At 38.4% G+C, this 22,862-nt stretch overlaps 1 long non-coding RNA gene across 1 annotated transcript in view; it reads left to right on the forward strand.

Moving 5' to 3' along the window:
- The first annotated feature begins 1,212 nt into the window (after window positions 1–1,212).
- Window positions 1,213–22,862, forward strand: part of LOC114045660 — a 34,230-nt gene continuing 12,580 nt past the window's right edge. The window contains exons 1-2 of the long non-coding RNA XR_003569415.1: window positions 1,213–1,409; window positions 2,175–2,242. This is a non-coding gene — a long non-coding RNA (uncharacterized LOC114045660). The remainder of the gene's footprint in view (window positions 1,410–2,174; window positions 2,243–22,862) is intronic.

A 22,862-nucleotide genomic window follows, 5' to 3' on the forward strand; every position in this document is an offset into this window, starting at 1 on the left:
TGACTCCTACCTTGAATTTACCAAGGAAAAAATTAGTGGCAGTTCAAAACTATGAAGTTATAAATGTGTAACTATAACCTAGAGTAAGTTATATGAGTCTCTTCTAAATCTAATGATCTATGACTCTATGAAAATTTCTAGATGACTTCAAACAACTTCAAAGGTCCATGAGGTCTAGCTCTTCATATTTTTCACTATTCTAGAGGTAAGGAAAATTCAAAATAGTGAAGAGGAACAAAACTGACTCTAGCTTGGATCAGTCTTGGCAATTAGAACCACTATGGCAGTCATACTTTTACAGTCACAAGGATGCTTATGAGGCAAAATATTATAGAACGTAAAACATAAATATCACAGAATTAGAGTGAAAACAGAAATGACAAACTGCTATTTTGACACTTTTCGGCTATTGCTTAAACTGCTTCTTCAAATTTATGAAGATGTAGAGCTATTCTTTGTAAAATGCGAAGGGTGCTCAGAGTAATTTGATTGTTTTCTCTTTTTTAGAAAGTTTTTTGTTTTTTTTTTTGCTTAAGTGACTATTTTGTTCAGCCTGGTTTTGACAATAGACATGAGGAAATGTTCATGTCTGTCTAGACAAAATTCTAAGTCAGTACCAGTATGGCACAATGGAAACAGTGCTGTATTTAAAGTAAGAGAGCCCAAGTTCATATCTCAGTTTTGTCACTCACTACTTGTGTGACCTTAGACAATTGTTTTAACCTCTCTAGACCTCAATTTCTTCATTGACAAAATGAGGAGACTGGTTCAGATGAACTCTAAGATAGGTCTCTCTTAGCCTATATTCTTATATGATCCTATACCCTTGAACAGGACTGTATATTTTTATTAAATTTTTCTCATTATTGATGGAAGAGGTATATGGTTGAGAGAGAGAAAGAGAGAGAGAAAGAGAGAGAGAGAGAGAGAGAGAGAGAGGGAGGGAGGGAGGAAACGAAAGGAGGGAAATTAGTAGCATATAAAGAACGGAGGAGGAAGAGAAAGGAGAAGGAGGTTAAGGGGAAGAGCAAAGAGAGAAGCTGAGAAAGATCACACCAATCCAGTTGGTGACAAGATATTTAACTTTTGCCCAGTAGATGGAGCTGTTATGTAAGGTGCTGGCTTCTGGCTTTTTTTTTTTTTAAACAAGCTATTTGCTGATTTGTATTAGGTACCATAGAGTGAGCCTCAATACAGGAAGCCGACGATGAAGCCGAGAGGATACTGCAGAGGTCTCTTTGGTGTATGTGTGAGGCTCTCCTCTCAGGGAGAATGCAGCAGTTGTAAATAGTTGGCAACCCTTTGCAACAAAAAAATCGGGCCAATTCCCACTAAGGGCACGCTATCATCCAGGCTCTAGGAGATCCTGTCATCCCTCACTGCAGATGAGTGATTTTCCTCTTTCTCAGGTAAGCCAGCTGAAGGCTTGTTTCATTACAGTCCTTGGCTCCTACGTGCCGGCTACCCTTTTAAAAAGAGCCTGTCCTTGTTAGCAGAGCAGAGAGTCTATTTTTGCATGTGAATCCCAGCTAGTCTCCCCTCCCCTCCCTTCCTTCCCCCTCCTCCCCCTTCCCACCTGCACCCCCTTCAATCTTCCCCAAGCTGAAATCAGGGCTGTTTTGCAGATCAGCGTTTTGATACAAGATGGGTTTTGTCAGTCTGATAGACGTCGGACGTTTGCCATTTCTTGTGTTTATTTTTTTTTTTCTTTTCCTATCATACCCAAGGTCCCTTTACCCCACCCCCACCTACACCCTCACCCCTTTTTTCACTGTTGATTTAGAATTGGAATTGCTAGACTCTAAATAGAGGTCATCTTGTTCCTGAGGATGAAGCAAAAACTGGAGCCCTGGTTTCAGCCCATAGGAGGAAGGCGGTGGGATTGCTTGAGAAGCCTAGCACTGCAGGGGTGTCCAGCTTCTTGAGGCCGCTGCTGTGCTTTGGACATATGCCCCATGCTAGTCTGGCCCAGGTTGGGGTCTTTGATATTTGGGCTCCCTCCCCCACCCAATACAAATAGTGCATCTGAGGAAAATAACAAAACATAGCTGTCTCCCATGGAATACCTGATTGGAAAGCCCGACTTACTTTTAATTAGATAGAGGTCATTGCCAGCCATGATACTGCAGATGCTGCTCGGTTCATAACCTGAACCGTCTTGCTTTCCCAAACAGCACAAGTGGACATGAAGCTTTTTCAACATCTTTTCTAATATGGATTCCTTCACTCCTACCTGTTTGAGGTATGTGTATAAAAAGGTTTACTTCCTGTTCAGTGTTCTCTGATGTATTTGTATTTGTTTTTTCATTGAAAGGAGATTTTCATTGGTCCTTATGAAGGAGTTTCAGATGGTGTGTTTTTTTTTAATAAGTTAAAGTCAATTATTTAAATTCAGTGTAGTGTGTGTGTGTGTATGTGTGTGTGTGTGATTGTGTCTTAAAATATTTCAGAGGTGCAGTAACAAACTTGTGCATTAACAAATGTTGTTAGGATCACACCCAGGAAATCTGGCTTGTTTTCTGTTGATTCCCTGGGTTGGTTTGCAACTATTGGATACATTAATATTGTCACATACACAAAATTTCTCTGGAAAGTACTTGAAAATCACCCCAAGAGGCTGATGCCAAAAAAAATTAAAAGGGAAAATTCCATATAGAGTCCTGGCTGATTCTGCTCGATTAGTTTTCTCTGCCCAATGCCTGCTTCTCAGAGCAGGGACTGAGCTTACCTTTTAATGTTTGCTGCAATACCTAAGCATACCAGGGTGATGCAACCCGAACTCTGAGCAGCCTCACGTTTATAAGCTGTCTGACACTATTTTCACATTGTAGATGTACACTAGGAGCAGAATAAAAAATGGAAAACTTATTTAAAATCTCTCCATGGCTATTATTATGTTTGTAATTATATTTATGGTGCTGTACTCTTCTTGTAAGAGGAATGTGGCAACTCAGGCCTTCCTCCCCAGAGCTGCTTGAAGATATTTGTTGGACTGTGGCTATTTTAGGAACATCTTGTATAGATAGAAATGGATGACTTTATAGAGATGTACAGGAAAAGAACTTAGTTGTGAGAGTCAGGTGACATTATCAATGACCAGAGCAAAGCTTAAGTGGATTTTTATGTCATGTGTAGTAGAATAAGTTTTTGTTAAACTCATTGAAGTTCAATCTTTTGGGATTTTTGTTGTTGTTGCATTGTTTAACTGTTACTCAAATGTCAATTTGTGTTGAACCCATAACCAAATCATCTGATGTATTCAAATTAAAATAACTTATCAAATCCTTATGCCAGTAATAATAACTTAGATTTATACAGCACCTGCAAAGCATTTTAAAATCTCCTTAATTGTTTATTTTGACAATAAACCTTTGAGGGCTAACAAGAGAGAACCTTATTATAGGAAGGATAGGTATAAGAAGTAACATAATTAGTTATACAGTATTGGAGAAATAACTGGAATATATCAAGCAGTTAGTTGGTGGTAAGCAAAATGGTAGCCTAGCAGGGAGTAATCGACCAACTTGTCACCCAGGAAATCCTGCCCAGACACAGAGACCAAAAAACCCCCAGAAAACAAAACAAAAAACAACCCACAACTGAAAATGAACAACCAAAAAGCCTGACTAGAAAACCTGATATTGGTTATTTTGGTTTCATGCTAGGAATGGAGCATCCAGAAAGCTATAGAAGAATCTAATAATCATTCCATCTCTTTATTTAGAGGTGGAACTTTGAGATATTAAGACAAAGAGAAATGTGTTGGGTTATCTCTAGTCAATACCAGTAAGGAAGTAGGGCAACTGAAGAGGTGCACCTGAGCCAGAGTATCTCCTATGTGTAATTATTTCTTAGACATTATAGACTAGACCATCTTGACATGGCTGTATTAGAATAGGGCTCTAGAATGTGAATAACTTATTTTAAGGACTGAGATGTTCATTCTGTTGTCCAAAGTGTGACTTATAAAACTGTTATTCAACAATATTGCCCCCACTTTGCAGCTAGAAATGTAAACCCCAGAGAGTGATATTTTCATGAAGGTCACATAGCTAATCTATGAGGAAAGTCTTTTACTGCCCATACCATTGCTGGGGAAGTGGGAGAAAGCAGGGCAAGACGGACAGACAGACAGACACACATACACACACACATGCACACACATACACACACACACACACACACACACTCAAAGAGTGAGATAGATGGACAAAAAAAAGGCCAAAAACAGTAGAGAATCTTCAGTAAGTTCTTAAGTTAAATCATACTTGCTACACATTAAGTTCATAGAAACGGGTTTCAGAATGTTATTGCTGCTCCTTGAATTTGTAATTAGTTGGATTAACCACTGTTCAAAACTTTTCTCTGATCAGGACATCTTCAGGCACTCAGCAGCCAAGACAAATGTATCTTAACATTAGTTGAAATCTCACTAAGGACCAAAGTTTTCCACACTTGCTGAAAACTCTTACAAATTCAGTTCAGTACACATAATATCTAAAGCCAATCCTTCTGTTATATCTCCTTGCATGTCAACAACATGCCCATTTTAAAAAATCGTACCAAGAAATGACTTGCATGAAAATCTTCCTCTTCCTTTAAAAACAAAACAAAACAAAACCTTCAGAAACAAAGAAAATATCTTTATAAAAAGAGGAGTGGAATATCAGATTGAGCAACTTTTAGAGTGTCAGTTACACTGCAGTTCCTCGAATGCCATGAAGTTGGCTCCCATTTAAAAATAAGAGTCATCATTCATTTGACAGGAAAACAAAATACTCTTCAAAGCAGCAGATTCTACTGGAGCCTATAGAACATACATAATGGTTGAAAGGTGAAATGTTGACTCAATCTATTGCTTGTTGGAGTGATAAGCTGCTGAGAACAAGTAATTGCCTTCCCTCCCCCTTCCCTTCAGTGAACTGATTGAATTGTTTGGAACATTTTAAAAAAAAAAAGATGTAGACATTGATTTTTTAATGAATAGTTTGTATCCCTTGGCTAGTAGGTCCATTTGCATTGGATTATCCTCATTGGTGGAGATTTATTATTCAGTGCTCTGCTCCTGAGTGAAGGGCAGATTTGGTGAGACCCTGGAAGAAGTGAGATCCTGCCGTTCTGGCTTCCAGCTCTAAAAGAGAAGACGTGGGGCTCTAGACTCTTCCTTGAAGGGAGAGAGACTCTTGGAAGAAACCAGTAGGTAGAGTTACAGTACCTCAATCTTGTCAGCTTCTTTCCAGAGAAAGTCTCTTCACTGACATGAAGAGTCAAGTCAGAAGTTAAAAGCAAAAAGATCTCTTCCTCCCAATTTTGCCCCTCACTCAGTGTAAATAAGAAATCAATTGATTATTGATTGAGCAATTAATTGATTAACAATTGAGTAATCAATCTCCACCAATAGAGTCTAATACAAATGGGATTTGAGGCCCAAGTTATAAGTTTAATATATGATCATTCTTGTAGTCTAGGTTAATATGATATCTCAAACAAGAGCTACTTTAATAGATTCAATGCTCAATGGAGGCATGATGTCATTGATGTGGACACGCCCTCCAACATTACATATTGCATCCCATTCTTGCCTACCTATCTTGTGCTACTCTTGCCCACATTATACTGTAAAGGCACCAAAGGAGGTCCTGACATCATGCTAGTGGCCTTTCTCACATTCTCTTGACATTACTTTTTTATTCATATATTCATCGTGTAAATACCACTGGAATCTGAGGGCTGTCCATCTTAATCTTACTTCATTACTGACCCTCACTAGCTAAAAATTATTGAAGCCACACTGATCCATAACAGCAGAAGGAAATTGTTATGGTGCTCAAGTGTTTGCAATAATGAACATTTTGGAAAAGAATGTCAGTTTTTTTGGATAATTTGAACCTAGATCTTCTCTATGAAATATTTTCAACAAAGACTTTTTCAGGTAGGTGTATGTAGCGATTTTGAGAGGAAGTACCCAGCTCTGTATCAGCATGGATATAGTGGCTGGCAGACTTAAAGCCCTGGACAAAATCTTATCCTTTTCAAGATGTTTGAAATAAGAATTTTAAGAATGAGTATGGCTCTCCACACCTTCCCATTCCTCTCTTTCCTGGACTCAGAAACTCAACGTAACATGATGGGAGCCTTTGTCATGTTTATTCAGTTAAAAACCAATCTAACTGTTTATTTGATGCTAGACAACAGAATCACAGAATCTCAGCATTGAAAGGGAGCTCAGTGACTATCTAGGCCAATTCATGACTGCACCAGAATTCTTATTATAACACATCGGACAAGTAACCATTCTAGCTTTGCTTAAAGACTTTTGTTTAAGGAGATCTATCCCCAAAGGCATCTCATTTCACTTTTGGATGGCTCTATTTTTTAGGATTTTTTTCTTATATCAAAGCAAAATTGATCTCTGCAACTTTTAGGAAATCTCATTCTTTAAAGATTTGACTTTTTAATTGGGAGGTGAGAGGAGAGTAGTCATGTAGATGTAGTATCCCTGTAAATTTTAAATTGATATAACTATAACTGAGTATATCCTTTATTAATCTGTTATGTTGTTCATTTGTTGGGATGCAGCATGGTCAAATGGAAGGAACACTGGATTTGTTGTAAGAGGCCTGTGAATCCTATCAGTTTTACTCAGTAGCTGTGTGAGCATGGGCAATTTGCTTAAACTCATTTTCCTGGGTGAGGATAATAACATTTGCACTACTTACCTAGCAGGATGGTTGTGAGAAAAGCATCATACAGTGTCCCTAAAGTCTTAGTGCAATTTTAAGCTTTAGTAGTTTAAATTTTCTAGAAAAGTGTTATTCTAAATTATTCTACAGATATAGAAAGTCCTTATCGTTTTCCACATCAAGTTTCTACTGATTGTATCTTTTACTTCAGAATCATTTAAGAAAGGGAAGAGATAAGATTGAGAGCTGCCAAAACTGACTTATTAATTTTTAGACAATCTTGTTTTAGAAGACAGTATGATATAAGGAAAGAGGCCTTAAACTTAAAATCAGGAGACCTATTTTCTTTTTTTAAAATTAGTTTATCTTAATTTATCAACAATCACTTCCATATGCTTTTGAGTTTAAAATTTTTCTCCCCCTTCCTCCCTACCACCCTCCCCAGGATGGTGTACAATCTGATATAGGCTATACATATACATTCCTATTAAACGTATTTTCACATTAGTGATGTTGTAAGTAAGAATTAGAACCAGTAGGAGGAAAGGAGACCTATTTCAAGGACTTCCTCCAATCCTATTTATATGACCACAAACAACTGTCCTTCGTTATTTGTGTAACCCCTGTCCCAAAGTCTATTGGGTATGGAACTCTCTCCTTATTGCTGGAGATGAAGGCCCTGCCCTATGTGAGAGGTGGGGCAGAGTAGGTGAGAGGCAAGAGCTTTAGTTTTCAGCCATCTCCCTTTGGACACTCATTATTTGGGTACTCCTGGTTTCCAGCTTCAAGAGAGAAGATGGAATAGGCCAACCACTTCAGGTTGCTGAAGGAAAAGACTGTGAAAGATATTAGAGCAGGCAGTCTCCATCATGTCCCTTATTCCCAGCTTGTGCCACTCTAGAGACTTCAGAGAGTTTCCCCTTCAGTGAGATCATGGACACTCTCTCAGCTGAGCTAAGTTGTCTTGCTCCCAAAAAGGGACCTCCTTCATTCTGTATTGTCTGGTATATATTCTCCTATGTATACCTCCTCTGATTTCTGTTGTGTTATGATTTAGCTAAGTGGATTTCTTTGCTATTCATTATGTGTGTTCATTATGGAACTGGCATTAGCTGGGAAAGGAGTCCAGCCTTGAATACAGAACTTGGGGTCATCCTCCCTCCTAAAATGACAAAGTGATCAAAAGTTAGATGGAACCAGATCATATCCCCTAGAGTAGACAAACAATATTTAAGGGAGCAGATGGATATACTTTTAGCTCAGTACCCCGTCTCTCTGTGGAGAGCAAAGGAGTGTCTTTCAACCTCCTGCTGACCCTCGTGACAGGAATGAAAGCCTCCCTTCAGGTGGAGAAGGGTGGAAAGGAAGAAGAGGCTAGAGATTCTGCCTCTCTTCTTTGAGCCTCTTGCCACATGTAGTCCTTTCTCTACATGTGGGTCTCACCACTCATATTGTTACACTTGTAAAATGGAACAATAATACTTGGACAATCTACCTCCACCTCCCACCCCACTCCCGGGTTTGTCATGAGGAAAGACACAGAAATGTAAATTATTTTAAGCTTTTGTTTGTTTTCCAGCTCTTGTTCTTTCTTCCTTCCTTCCTTTTTCCTTTCTTTCTCTTCCTTCTTTTCTCTTTCTCTTTTTCCTTTTTCTTTCTCTCTTCCTTCCTTTCTTCTTTTCTCTCTTTCTCTGTCTCTTTCTGTCTCTGTCTCTGTCTGTCTGTCTGTCTGTCTGTCTCTCTCTCTCTCTCTCACTTTCTCTCTCTCCCTCTCTCAACTTTTCTCTTATTGAATATTTGTCCTAAGTTAATTATCTATTGTATGGACCCTATTTCATAGTACCTCAGGCTTTCTCTGTCTCAGTTCAGTAAATACCTACTATGTGCTCAGTGTTGCTGTACTTTTGCAAAAACCATGGGAACACAAAGTAAGTATAAAAAAATCAATTCCTGCCATTGTTTTCACCTAGACATGGTCTTAGAATTTCATGCTCTATCCATGACTTTTCTGTACTTCATTTAACCATTTAAAAAAACAACATTAGACATTTAAACATTTAAATTAACATTTAAATCTAATTAATTAAATATATTTAATCAACATTTAAAATAAGGCAAATTAAGAATCATCCATTTTTGTACATTGCTTAAAAACTATAGAATCAGACAAAATCTTGAAATGATATCTACAGAATTTTATGTTTTGTTTGTTAATGTAGTTCTTTAAGAAATTTATTGAAATGTTTTGGTTTTATATTTCTTACTGTTATAGATTACTCCCATTTCACATCTATGGCATCTCCCCACCCCTCACTGCTCTCTTTAGAAAAAAATCTATTTTCTCTTCCTCCCATCCTACCCCAAAGGTGGTGTGGAGAGGAAGGAGAGAAAAGAGAAAATTTTTGTAATAAACAGGTATAGTCAAAGGTTTCTTGACTACATAATTCTTTGTTTACCATGTTATCTCCCCAACCAGAACTTCGTTAAAGTCAGTGACAATGACAGCGACTCTGCCTATAAAGGCCTGTATTTGAAGTCAAAGGACCTAAGTTTTAATTCTAGCTTTGTGCTTTTACTATCTGTGTGATCATGAAAAAGTTACGACTTTTCTGAGCTTCAGTTTTTTCCTCTATAAAATCAGAGGGCTGAACTAGACCTGTTAAGTCACTCCCAGCTCTAAATCCTATCATCTTTGTATTTCCCATAGAACTTCAAAATAGGACCTCCATAAATGTTTGTAAAATGAATGAATCTCTATATTCAATCTAATGTTACTTTCCAGTTTCCTTTCTTCTAAGAACCCAATTTCAATAGCTGTTTTGTGGTATTACTTTACCTATAGCCTGTTCCCTGTTGCAGTGAATAGAGCACTAGGCCTGGTGTCAGGAAGACCTGAGTTCAAATGTAGTGTCAGACACTTAAGAGCTGTGTGACCCATGGCAAGTCACTTAACTGTTTGCCTCAGTTTCCTAAAATGAGCTGAAGAAGTAAATGAAAAATCTCTCTGGTATCTTTGCCAAGAAAATCCCAAATGGAGTCGCAAAGAGTCTGACATGATTGTAATGACTGAACCACCAACCATCTACTCTTCTTCCAACTTTGATGAGGTTCCAACTTTTAGGATTTCCCTTTTAATGAAAGTACTTTTCTCTTGGTGCTGTCTCATTCTCCTTTTTTACTTATCTCTTCTATCTTTGCTATTGGCTATTGGCTATTTACAATTTAAAGCAGCAGAGTACAACTGATTGGAGTCCTGATTAGACTCAAGAAAATAAGAGAGGAAAATCTATTTGACTGTGGCCAGGTGTCTGTCAGGGAAGTTTTCAGCAATGTTACTGTTCAGAAATGCTTGGCTAAGCCACAACAGGACTTCTGTTCAGTTCAAAAGAGCTGCTATGTCATGGAACCTTTCAGACTTTGGAAATCTGAGTGCATTTTAAATCTTTGAAATTTGAGAACATTTCAGATGTACTGGAATGCTTCTTCTATCCCTGGACATCATTTTCTCTTTACTCACTTTTAATGGTGTTTGCTTTATGACCAGCTTTTTCAGTTGCTAAATGTTCTCCTGCAGCCCAACCATGACATCTTTAATGATCATGTATATTTTTAGCATAAACCTATTTGCTTCGATGGAAAAGGGAAAGAAAATAAGACCTTTATAAGAAATGGAAGTGGGGTTATCCCTTCTTGGAAACAAAAAAAAAAGAAGGGAAAGGGAGGATAAAGTAATCATTTCTCTTAGATGATTGTAATTACCTCTTAAACTTCCCATAGATTATGCCAGAGTCAACTAATTTCCCACACTTGTCAAAAATGACTGTTTTTGTAGGCTCATCACCAAATGTGCCCAATTATTTTAGGACAGGAATATGGTACACTAGCAATATGGTTAGTATACACTAGCAAATGTCCTGGCCACAACAATATCTGGCAGTTATATACATGTTGGTTTAAATCAATAGGAACAGGAGCCAAAAATAAACCCCTAAACTATCCTGAAAATATCTCAATGTATTATCTTTGTTGTTAATATTTTATTTCGCTGAGCAAAATCTTTATAGATGCACAATAATCATACTAAGGACCTAACTATGAAGGATTGAAAGGGATATATACTATATCAAATCAATAGCTTGAAAGTTGTTACATTTTTTAAAGATTCAAACACCCCACTCAGTGAAATCTGTACCAACAGATTAAATGGGAACTATCAATCAAATAGTAAAACATTTAATTAGGATTGATATCAAAGCAAATAACCAAGGAAGATAACAGAGTAGAATCACTGTCTACTCCCATTAATGATGAGATATAGTTTAGATAATAGTTGTTAACGAAATTCAGAAATGGTTGAATAGCTGGATAGAGTATGTATTAATGGTTCAATGATAACTTAGGAGGTCTCTAGTGAAGTGACCTAGGGATTTGTATTCAACCCAATGCTGTTTATCAGTGACCTGGGTAAAGTTAGTATGCTTACTGAACTTGCTAATGGTACAGAACTGGGACATTTTTGGGGGGGGAGGGGCAAAGCAATCAGTGTTAAGTGACTTGCCCAGGGTCGCACAGCTAGTAAGTGTCAAATGCCTGAATCTGGATTTGAACTCAGGTCCTGCTGATTCTAGGGCCAGTACTCTATCCACTGCACCACCTAGCTGCCCCATTCCTTGGGGCATCTTAAACTCAACACGTCTAAAACAGAATGCATTATCTTTCCCCCTAAACCTTGCCCCTCCAAAATTCCTTGTTTATATCAAAATATCACCACGTTTCCAGTGTGTCAAGTTTGTAATCTCAATATTATTCTGGGCTACTCATTCTGCAACACCCTACATATTTGTTGTTGCCAATTTGCAATGACCAAATCTTGTCATTTCTACCTTCATGTGTCTCACTTCCAACCTCTTTTCTCTACTCACATAGCTACCACCTCAGTTTAAGTCTTCATCACCTCTCATCTGGATTATTTTAACAGCTTCCTAATTGTTCTCCTTGCACTGTCTCTCCACCTAGTCCAGTCTACTCTATACACAGCTGCCAAAGTAGTTCTCCTTAAATGCAAATCTGACCATGTGACTCTTCTAGTCAACCAACTCTAGTGACTTCCAAGATAAAATAGAAACTCCTTTGATAAGTTTTTAAAGCCCTTCACAAATTGTCCCCAGTCCGTAATTCTAGTGTCTTTGGACATTGCTCCAACGTTTGTACTCTGCATCTGTCCAAACTGGCCTTCCTTCTGTTCATCACTCTCTAAATCTCTTATTTTCTTGCTTTTGTATTGTATGTATGCCCCACCTTGCCTGGACATCATAGGGTCCCTTCCTTTAAGATGCAGATCAACCACTATCTTCATTGTGAAGACCTTTCTTATCCCCCACATACTTGTATACTGATTTCCAAACTATCTTCTATTTAACTAATTGTGTACATGTGTGTATATATAAATGCATACATATAAGCTTTGTGTTTTTGCTGTATATATTCTTATATGTACTTATTGTCTACCCCATTAAAAAGTGACCTCCTTGTGACAAGGAATTATTTAATTTTTATACTTGTATCCCTAACATCTAGCATAGTACTTGGCTCATACTAGGTCCTTATAAAACCTTGTTGATTGATTAATAATCAGAGTTGACTATATGTTTTTATAGCCTATATGCAATGAAAAGGATGTTAAGCTTTAGGTTTAAAAACAAAAAATAAAATAAAATTATCCTTAGAGGTTGAGAAGAGCAAAACATTTTATAAATACCTTCCCCTACTCCCCACTGCCCACCTCTACCCCTTGAAATTGTTTCCATCCTTCAAAGTTCAGGCCACATGACTTTTTCTTCCATGGAGTCTTCTTTGATCCCCAATCCAGAAACCATTTTTTTTTTATTTTTTGAACTCTAATAGCCTGTTCTATCTACATCTGATGCATTTATCACATTCTAATTATGTTTGTACATGTCAACTCCTGAGATGCATATGGGGTGATAGATAGGAAGCTGTTCTGGGTGTCAAGTTCCCACCTCACACACATACTGGCTGTACGACCGTTGGTAAGTCATTTAAACTCTCAGTGTTCCACGCTTGTATTGAATTCTGGCTGATGTCTTTCTTCCTAACTTCTGACCCTCAACAGAAAAACTACCAAATGACCACAGGCTGGTTCCCTCCGTGCTCTCTAGCATCCATGCATCCATTAATGTGATATTCTGCTGTGAAGCAGAAGTGAGGGATGAACAGTTATCTCCTGCTTCAGGAACAAGTCATAGGATTACAGACCCAGAACTAGAAGGGAACTTAGAGACCATCTAGTCTAAGGATGGGGAACCTGCAGCCTGGAAGCCAAGCATGACCTTCTAGGTCCTTGGATATGACCTTCTGCCTGACTCCAAGTTTTACGGAACAAATCCTTTTATTAACGATGTGTCGCCGTTTTACAGATGAGGAACTAAGGCAAATAGGAGTTAAGAGACTTGCCCAGGGTCACGTTGCCAGTAAGTATCTGAGGCTGAATTTGAACTCAGAACTTCCTGGCTTCAAAACTCTATCCACTGTGCCACTTAGTTACCCCAAATTCTGTTAGTAGTAGTCTTGAAGAGGTCTAGAGGTTTTGGGGTGCTCAGAACCCCAAGATCTCGACGCCGGACCGTGCCTGAATGAATTCAACTCAAATCTTCCAGCCAGAGAAAAAGTTTATTAGAGATAAATCACATAGGCCAGGTGAAGCCCATAAGGACAGAGGGGGCATGAGAAAAGCTCAGCCTCTAGGCATGAGAGATTCTCAGCATTTGAATGGGGGCCAGGGTGGGTCTTATATACACCAAAGTAACTTTGGGTGGCCAGAGGAGGGGGCTGGGAAAAGGGTCTAGATGAGAATTCTGATTGGAAGGTCTGAGAGATTGAATAGACAATGGGAATAGATAATCAAGGGAACTGGAAGGTAGAAGTTTGAAAGGGTCAGAAGGTGGGGCTAGGGCTTTCAAAGAGAGATAAGGGGAGTAGATAAGGAACCTAAAAGTTTTAAGGGTTTTCTAGGACCTGTAGACAAACGGGAGCCAGATTCTTTTTTAGGGCTAGCGGCAAAGGTGCATCTGAATAAGATCAAAAGGCGGGGCTAGGGCTTTTGAAGGGAGATAAAGGGAGTCTATGAGGAACCTAAAAGTTTTAAGGGCCTTCCGGTGTCTGCAAACAAATGGGAGCCAAATTCCTTTTGGCAAAAAGGGGCGAAGGTCTCGGCTTCTGAAACTGAATGATACCCCATCAGTCTCATTAAAACAGAGCTCAAAAGGCTCTGTTGTGTCTGCTTGAACAAGTAACTACTAAATTAAGGTTCAGAATGGTTTCCTTCAGTTTTTTCTATCTTATGAGAAAAAAAATTAAAAGCATAATAAATACCTAATTAAGCAGATAGTAAAAGTATTATACTTCCTACCTGAAATAGGTAGTACAAGTATTATGATTCTCATTTTATAGGTGGGGAACACGAGGTGTCAAATGACTGCTCATGGTCACTTAGCTAGTAAATGTCTAAGGGTAGTATTTTAATGCAGATCTCCTGAACCCAAATCTTCTTGACTCTTTCTTCTATGCCAGGTTATATCATTTAGAAGTAATGGTGAGATTAAAAATAAAACTAATGATAGAAATTTCTTGAGGACGCATTTGAATGTCACTGTTCCTAAAAATCTATCATTCTATAATCAGTAAGAGTAGCTTTAATCAGAATACTGATGAAATTAGCTACTGGGTTTTCTACAGTGTGATTGTCATTTCTTTAAAAAAAATCAAGAAATAGAACCGAGAATTAAAAAGTGAAACAAGTTTTGAAATAGTAAAAGAGCATTTTCCTGAAAATTTTGTGTAACAATCCAACTTTTTCCCCAGCATAACTGATCTTGCACTAGATGATAATGATAATAATGTCCACAAAGCACGAGAATGAGTTGGTAAACAACTTAGTATGATCCCAAGCCAATTTTATTTCTTCTGGAAACCAAATTATAAGATTAGAAAATTGAATGACTATGCAAGATGCAATATACCTCGATCTTAGAAACTGCAAAATATAATATACCTTGATTTTATTTGTAAATTAAACTTGATTAGTTTTATCAAATTGACTCATACTGGTTATAATGGTGGTACTATGTGGTTTGAACACCTGCAAAAGACCCCAAATAACAAAGTCGGGCATTTGCAAACCTTACTGTTGAGCCAGTACAAACTGTCCAGTCAGAGACACCAGGTTAATGATATATGGAAGACGTATTGCAAAATATGAATACATACATGTGGGAAAGAGTGAAATGAGAGTACTTTGCATGTTATATGCCATAATGATTTTTGGTTGGGGGGGATCCCCATCTGTGACATAGGGAGGGACAATGACATAGGGAACTCCCAAATGATGAAACTTTCTATAATAAAGCAGATTGACAAATTCACTGAAATGTCTTAAAGGATTGTGTGGGGTATGGATTCAGTGATTTGTCCAGGATTCAGTGGTTTAGTGATTTGTGGAGGATTACACAATCAGTATGGGTCAGAGGCAGGACCTTAATACTAAAAATTAATTGGAATTATTTGTGAAAATTCCACTGAATAAATTAAAAGAACAAAAATCAAAATTTAGAAGTAGAGCATGAAATCACCAAATGTGGATTTGGGGAGGGGATGGGAGACCCATAGTCATGCTATTTATAATTTTCTTTTAGCCCCAGACATTCAGTGAATTTGAAAATCCTGGAAAGAGTTATGCTGAGACTTACAAATGATGCTAGACAGCAAATTTGATATTGTCCTGGAATGTGATATGCCATTAAAAAAAAGGCCAATGATATTTTGGGCTCTATATGTCAGTGTGTCATTATAACACCAAAGAGGCAATAGCCTGATTTCCAGTTCTGGCAAAAAATCATAATGCTGTCTGAGAAATTAAGAGTAGCAGGTTTTAAGTGATTTTAGGGGTTTGGGGGACAAGAGCAAAATCAGTGCAAAGGCCAAAGAACCTAGTTTTGTAAAAAGATATATTTGCTCCTGGAGACAATAGGAAGTCACTGGAGCTTATTGAGTTGGGGTGGTGACATGATTGGACCTGCATTTTAGGAAAATCATTTTAGTGGCTAAATGGATGATGGAGTGGGGAGTGAGAGAGAGTCTTGAGACAGGCAGACCTACCAACAAGCTATTGCAGTAATCAAGTTGTGAAGTAATGAGAGTCTGTACTAGGGGGTGGCAGTGTCAGAGAAAAGAAGGGGGCATATTTAAGAAATAGCTAAAAGGCAAACAGTAAGATGAGAAGCAGAAAAAAAGTAGGACTATGAGCCTCATTCTAACCTCTCATAGAATACTCAATGTAATGGTTCCAGGTAGTGTTTCTGTGGAAAAACCATTCAGATCAGAAACTGGTCTTTTAAGAGTTGCCTGCAACACAAAGAGGTTCTAATGACTTGCCCAGAATCAAAAAACTAGTATATATGTCGGAGAAAGAAATTGAATTCAGGTCTTCCTAACACCAAAGATGGTCCTCTATTGCCTGTGGTACACTGAATATAAATATATGTCAATCAGTAAACATTTATTGTTTGCCTACTATGTGCCAGGCTTAAACACAAGCATAGAGATGGCAATTAAGGATAGAAAACTTTTAGGGATAAACTTCCTTTACCAATGATCTTCTTTGCAACTTATAAATTGAGAGAGTTTGCCTGGGATCTTGAGAGGTTAGATGACTTGCCCAGAATTACATAGCCAGTGCAGTTCAGAGTGAGGAGTCAAGGACAGCACCAAAGTTTAGAGCCTGGTGACTAGGAAAATGGTGATGTCCTCAATAGGAATAAAAAAGTTGAGAAGAATAGAGTACTTGGAAGGAAAGATAATGAATTCTGTTTTGGATATGTGAAATTTGAGATGTCTAAAAGGAAGTTGGTAATGGGAGACTGGAGCTCAAGAAAGGCACGAGGGCTGTATATATAGATATGGGAATTTGAAGATTGATGATTGAATTTATGAGAGCTGATGAGATAACAAAGTGAGATAGTATAGAGGGAGAAAATGGCCTATGAAAGACCCATGGTTATGAATGTAACCTGAATAAATTCAACAAAGGACACTGAGAAAAAATGATCAGATAAGTAACAAGAGAACCAGGACAGAGAGCAGTGTCATAAAAATATAGAGAAGAGATAGTACTATCTAGGAGAAGGCGATTGACAGTGTCAAAGGCAGCAGACAAATCAAGAAGTCTAAGGTATTGAACAAAGACTATTTGATTTGACAATTAAGAGATGATCAGTAACTTGGAGGGATTAGTTTCAATTGGATGATGAGGTGAGAAGCCAGCTTGCAAAAGTTTTAGAAGAGGGGAGAAAGTGGAGGGAGCTAGTGTAGAATGCTTTCTTATGAAGTTCAGCCAACAAGGGGAGAAAAGATATAAGAAATAGCTAGTGGAGATGGTCAGATCAAAAGAGAATTTTGTAAGGATGGAGGAGACATAGGCATATCTATAGGCTCCGGAGAAGTAGCCAGTAGGTAGAGATTTAAGATTAATGAGTGGAGATGATGGAGGAGTAATCTGCTAGAGAACAGGAGGGGATGAGATCAAAGGGGCATATAGAAGGATCTGATTAGGCAAGAAGGCTCACCCACATGATACAGAAGTGAAGGTGCAGTTAGACTTCTGAGTGACGTGAGATGAATAAGATAAAAGAGCATGTTCTTAGTAATTGGCTTTTGTTTTAAAGGAAGTATTAGGCAAGGTAAGGCAGCTAGGTGACAAGGTGGATAGAGTGCCAGGCCTGGAGTCAGGAAGGCTCATCTTCCTGAGTTCAAATCTGGCCTCAGAAACTTAATAGGTGTGTGACCCTGGGCAAGTCACTCAACCCTGTTTGCCTAAATTCTTTATCTGTAAAATGAGCTTGAGAAGGAAATGGCAAACCATGCCAATATTGCTGTCAAGAACACCCCAAATGGGGTCATGAAGAGTTAGACGCTGCTGAAACAACTGAACAATAAATTAAGCGAGGTCCTTACCTGAGAAGGTGAGGGAGGTGTGATGTAGGGGAATTTGAAGAAAGATGAGAATGTCTGGAAAAGCCACTGTGATGAATGGGTTAGCAAACTGATTACAGAAATATAAAAGGATTGCCTTGTTACACAGAGGACCTAGTTGAAATCTTGCAACATAAATGTGTAGCAGACCCAGTTGGCACAGTTTCGTTATTTTAACCAACATATTAATAAAAAGGAAGGAGACAGATATTAAGAGTAATCCAAAATTAGTTTTGGGCAATGTTGGGGAAGAGGACAAGGAGAGAGGTGTCAAACTCAAATAGAAAAGGGGGTGCCCAAACTGTACAAAGGAATTCCTGTGGGCCACACATTGACTTGAAAAGCCACATTGAAACATTATCTATATTCTATTCTATTTATATTTACTTTGTTAAATTACAATTACATTTTGATTTGGTTTGAGCTGTGCTCCAAAGGATTGTGGGTCAGCTGGCCATGTGTTTGACACCTCTGGTGGAGAGAATAGTGGAGCTGAACTGATTCATCAAGAGGTCAGGATAGAAAAAGAGAGTGTAGTAACTTCAGGGAAATGAGGTATGGAAGGATTGGGGATCGTGGGGGTGATTAACAAGCTTAAAGACTGTAAAGCATAGGAAAGATGAAATGATAAAAGATCATGAAAAGATAAAGGAATTTCAGTGGTGAACCTGGAAGTGGAACACTTGTGGAGTAATGGCAAGATCTAGGTTCTGGTCATCTATGAGTGTAGCTGATGCAGAAGGGAAGAATAGGTCAGGAGAGTTGGGGGGATTGAGGCACTGGGAGGTTAGGTTATTTGAAGACACATCAATCTGTATGTTGAAGCCCACAAGTATAGGAGTAGGAGTTGTAGTAAAGAAAAAACTGTAAGGCAGACACTGCTTTTATTGGAGAAGAAAGGAGAATTTCCTGGGTGTTGATAGATAATGGCTACCAGGGTCTGGTTTGGGTAATAAATTTAGAGTATGGAACACAAAAAAGGGAAGATTGCTGAGTGATGGAGGTAAAGGAGGAGTCTGGAAGTGGCGATGGAGAGCAAAGACTATCTTAACTTCACCATGACCCGTGAGTGGGGGATATGAGTGAAAGTGCAACTAGAACAGATGGCCAGGGATGCAGTGTCACCAGGAGGGGGTCAGGTGTCAGTGACAGCCAAAAGAAGGAAGGAGCACAAAAGGAAAAAGTTTAAGATGAAAGTAAGGTTCTTAACAAAAGACAGGCATTCCAGAGAGCATAATGGAAGGATTGGGTGGATTTGGAGTGTGACATTGTGCAAATAGGTAGGGGTGAGAGGGATGGAAGTAAGAAATATGATAGTTAGGGATGGGGAATAGAATTTATACATTAGCAGCCAAGGGTTCAGAATCACTGGAATGGGAAGAGGATGAGAACATGAAAAAATGCTAAGTATTGAGTTGAGGCAAAAATCTGTGGTTGGAGAGAAGTCCACTGAGAGAAGCAGGTGTTTAGATTGTTCAAAGTTCTCTCTCAAGATCCAGCCTCATACAATCTTTTCTTGTGGGAAGGGGATGATGGTGTTTGTCTGCATCAAGAAGGCACCGCACAGCAAACCTGCATCCTTAGGGAGCTGGATTCTGAGCATTTTTATGGTCTAGTCTCCCATTACAAGTGTTTTAATGGTTTGTAGAGTGCTTTTCCTCACAAGGATCCTGTGAGGAAGGTAGTGAAAAGTTTTGGTTTTTTTTTTTTAATCTTTTTACTGATGAGGGAGCTGAGGCTTTAGGGGGTTAAATGAGCTACCTGTGGTTACACAGCTAAGTAAATGTCAGAGAGGCTTTAAACCTAGGTCTCCTGAGATTTCATATCCACAACCCTACCATACAGAAGCAGAGATAGAAAAGAACCGGTAAAAAAGTAGGGAGGGGATGACCTGGTTCCCACACGCTTTCTACTTCTGTAAAGACCTCTGTAATGGTACTAGGATTGAATACAGGAACTGATTAAATATTGTCCTTAGAAGTGATTTCACTGCTAGCTTCCCCACCCCACCCCCATCACTAACTTTAACCTTCATAATGACCTCCATCATTTTATTCATCTCTGAAAATTTTATCAAGATGCCAGTTGTATTACATGATTGGCATCTGGTATAAAAATAGCTCTTTTTCATGGCATATATTGTTATCATTGAGGGTTTTTTATAGCACATCATAACCAGCCCATCTGTGAGAAGTAAGAGGTTGGACTAAATGATCTCTAATGTCTCAGTTCTTGTAGTCTGAAGTTATAAAATTTAGGAAGCTATGAGGCAACCAAGTGGCACAGTAGAGAGAGTGCTGGGCCTGAAGTCAGGAAGACCTGAGTTCAAATTCAGCCTCAGACACTTACTAGCTGTGTGAGCCTGGGCAAGTCACTTGATCACTATCTGCCTCAGTTTCCTCAACTGTAAAATGGGATAATAAGAGCACCTACCTCCCAGGGTTCTCATAAGGATCAAATGAGATAATATTTGTAAAGCTTTTAGAATAGTGCCTGGCATATAGTAGGTGTTTAATAGATGCTTGCCTTCTCTTCCATGATATATTTCACAATTGCTTTAATAGTTAGTACATTATTCATTTTTTGGACCAGGCCTTTAATTTCATGGGTAAAAAGAGTTCCTAGTGAGGAACTTTCTCTACCAATTCAATTGCAATCTCCTTAGTATCTTATAGTCCTGATAGTTGCCTGGGGCACTGAGAGGTTATGTGATTTATCTATGATCACACAGCCAGTATGTGGCAGAGGCTTTAAACCTAGGACTTCCTAACTCCAAAGCTACTGTCGTTTATGCCATGCAACTTTTTCCCTTCTCATAGATTAAAAAATGAAGGTCCAGAAAATTTCAGGTTTTTTTTACCCTGAGGTCATGCATCAGGGAGACCCTAGGAAATGAGACAGAAACTCAGAGATGTTGATTTCAAAGCTACTCACTTTTATTCTCTTGTTCTTGTCCTCCATCCCCTGCCTTCATGCTCACATTATGGTCTATATTTGGGAAAGAGACTTCACATCACTTCCTCTGGGGCTTGGATTAAAACTGCAGGTCACTTTTCACTTCCAATACAGTTTTGTTGAGAGAAAATGGCCTTCTGTGCCAATCTATTAATATTCTCAGTCAGTTTCTTCTTATTTTTAGAAATAGATGCTAAAGAATTAAAGCACATTGTGCAAATGTCTGCCTAGAAGTTATTGCCTAATCTTTCTGCTATTACCAGCATTTTAGAATGGCAATAAACTCCCTCATATTCTCTTTTATTTTAAGTAAATTATAACACATAGCCATTCTAATCAAGAGTTTTTCAAGAGGCTATAACTGGTCATTAAAAGTACATCTATATTAAGCACACTTAATGCTAACCAGTGTCACTGTTCTTTACCAAACAGTGCTTAGCCTTCCTTGAAGCATTCTTATATAGCATGGTTCAGTGCAAATAGTGCCCAATTTAGAGTTAGAAGATCTGAGTTCCAATTGTTTTGCTACTTACTACCTATATGACCTTACAGTAGTCACATAATCTTGCTGGGCCTCAGTATCTTGATCTGTAAAATAAGGGGAATAGATTATATGTTACTCAAGTTTCCTTCTAGCTCCAGAACAATGATGTTATAATCCTAACAAAGAAGCATAGACGCACTGAGCATTAGAATTAGAAGGAACCTAATAAGTCATCTTGTGCAATTCCCTCATTTTATAAATGAAGAACCAGTCTTAGAGTGATGAAATGATTCATTCAAGGTCATACAGTTTTAAGCCACGATCCACCTCCCCTTCCCCAAGACTCTGGGTTCACATGTTTGATCCTAAGTAATAATCCACCCCACTAATCCCCACAGTAATTTTTTCTCTTTACTCATTGTCCCTATCTAGAGGTTATCAAGGAAAATCTCTCAAAATATCTTGTATATAGCCTGTTTCTATATTTCAAAAAATGTAAGTAACAAGAACATGACTTCCACATAGACACTTGAGGTAGCAATGTCTACAGGAAGGACTGACTTTATTTTACCACACAGAAAATGCATAAGACCCGAAGGACTCAAAAGAATCCATAAACATATGCAAATACATAAGTTTCTCAAACAGCCAATAAAATTCCCTTGTAAAGGAATAGAATGTAGGTTTACTATCAAGACAATTGGCATTCTAGCAAATCTCTTTCCCACATGTACCTCTCTATACCCTCCTTCTTCCAACCCTCTAAGACTCATGGTATCATCCTATGGTTTAGACTTCTACATATTTCAATGACTTCAATGACTTTAAACATATTTCAGTGACTTCTTAATGGGTAATGTACTTTCCCATGAGACTGGTACTGTCTAAATAACTCATTCTAATCATGGGAGATGGCAAAATCTAGATCTCTTGGATCTGGCTGGTACAGTGGGTAGAATGCTGGTTCTAGAGTCAGAAAGACCTAAGTTCAAATGTGGCCTCAAACACTTACTAGTTGTGTGCCCCAGGGCAAGTTACTTAACCTCTGGTCTGCTTCAGTGTTTTCAACTTATAAAATTGAGATAATCATAGTACCTATTTCCCAGGGCTGTTGTAAGGATCAAATGAGAGAATATTTAGAAAGTGTTCAGCACAGTACCTGGAATATAGTAGGTGTTTAATAAATGTTTCTTTCCTCCCTCCCTTCTTTCTTGTTTCTCTCCCTTTTTATGGCTTTGCTTTTCAAAAAGACTGCCAGCAAGGACCAATGGGGATGACCCTTTTCTTTCTTTAAGAAGAATGATGTTCTAGAGAGAGGAATGTTCCTCTCTCTAGAATAGCCAATACCCAAACTCTCAAATTTGGCAAATTGACAACTTGAGGTCACCTGTAAAATAATCCCAGGGGTGATACTAGTCAGGAAATCTTCCTTCTCTAACTAGAAAGCTGGACTCCTGGATTGTACTGCATAGGAAATCAAAATGCTCCCCCCTACACTATTCATTCTCAGGCAGGGAATGGGAGGGACACAATGTCCTCCATAGGCCTCCTTCTTCCAAATTATAAGCCTGATTTTCCATTATAATATGAAAGGGGAAAGAGCAAAAAGATAAAAAGGCCTTGATTTTTCCCCAACTCTTATTTGTAAGTTGCTTTGAAGGGGTGGCACTTAGGACAAGTCTTATCTCCTAAAC

Source organism: Vombatus ursinus, unplaced genomic scaffold (genome assembly GCF_900497805.2).
Source record: "Vombatus ursinus unplaced genomic scaffold, bare-nosed wombat genome assembly UNPS02014779.1, whole genome shotgun sequence".
NCBI lineage: Eukaryota > Metazoa > Chordata > Mammalia > Diprotodontia > Vombatidae > Vombatus > Vombatus ursinus.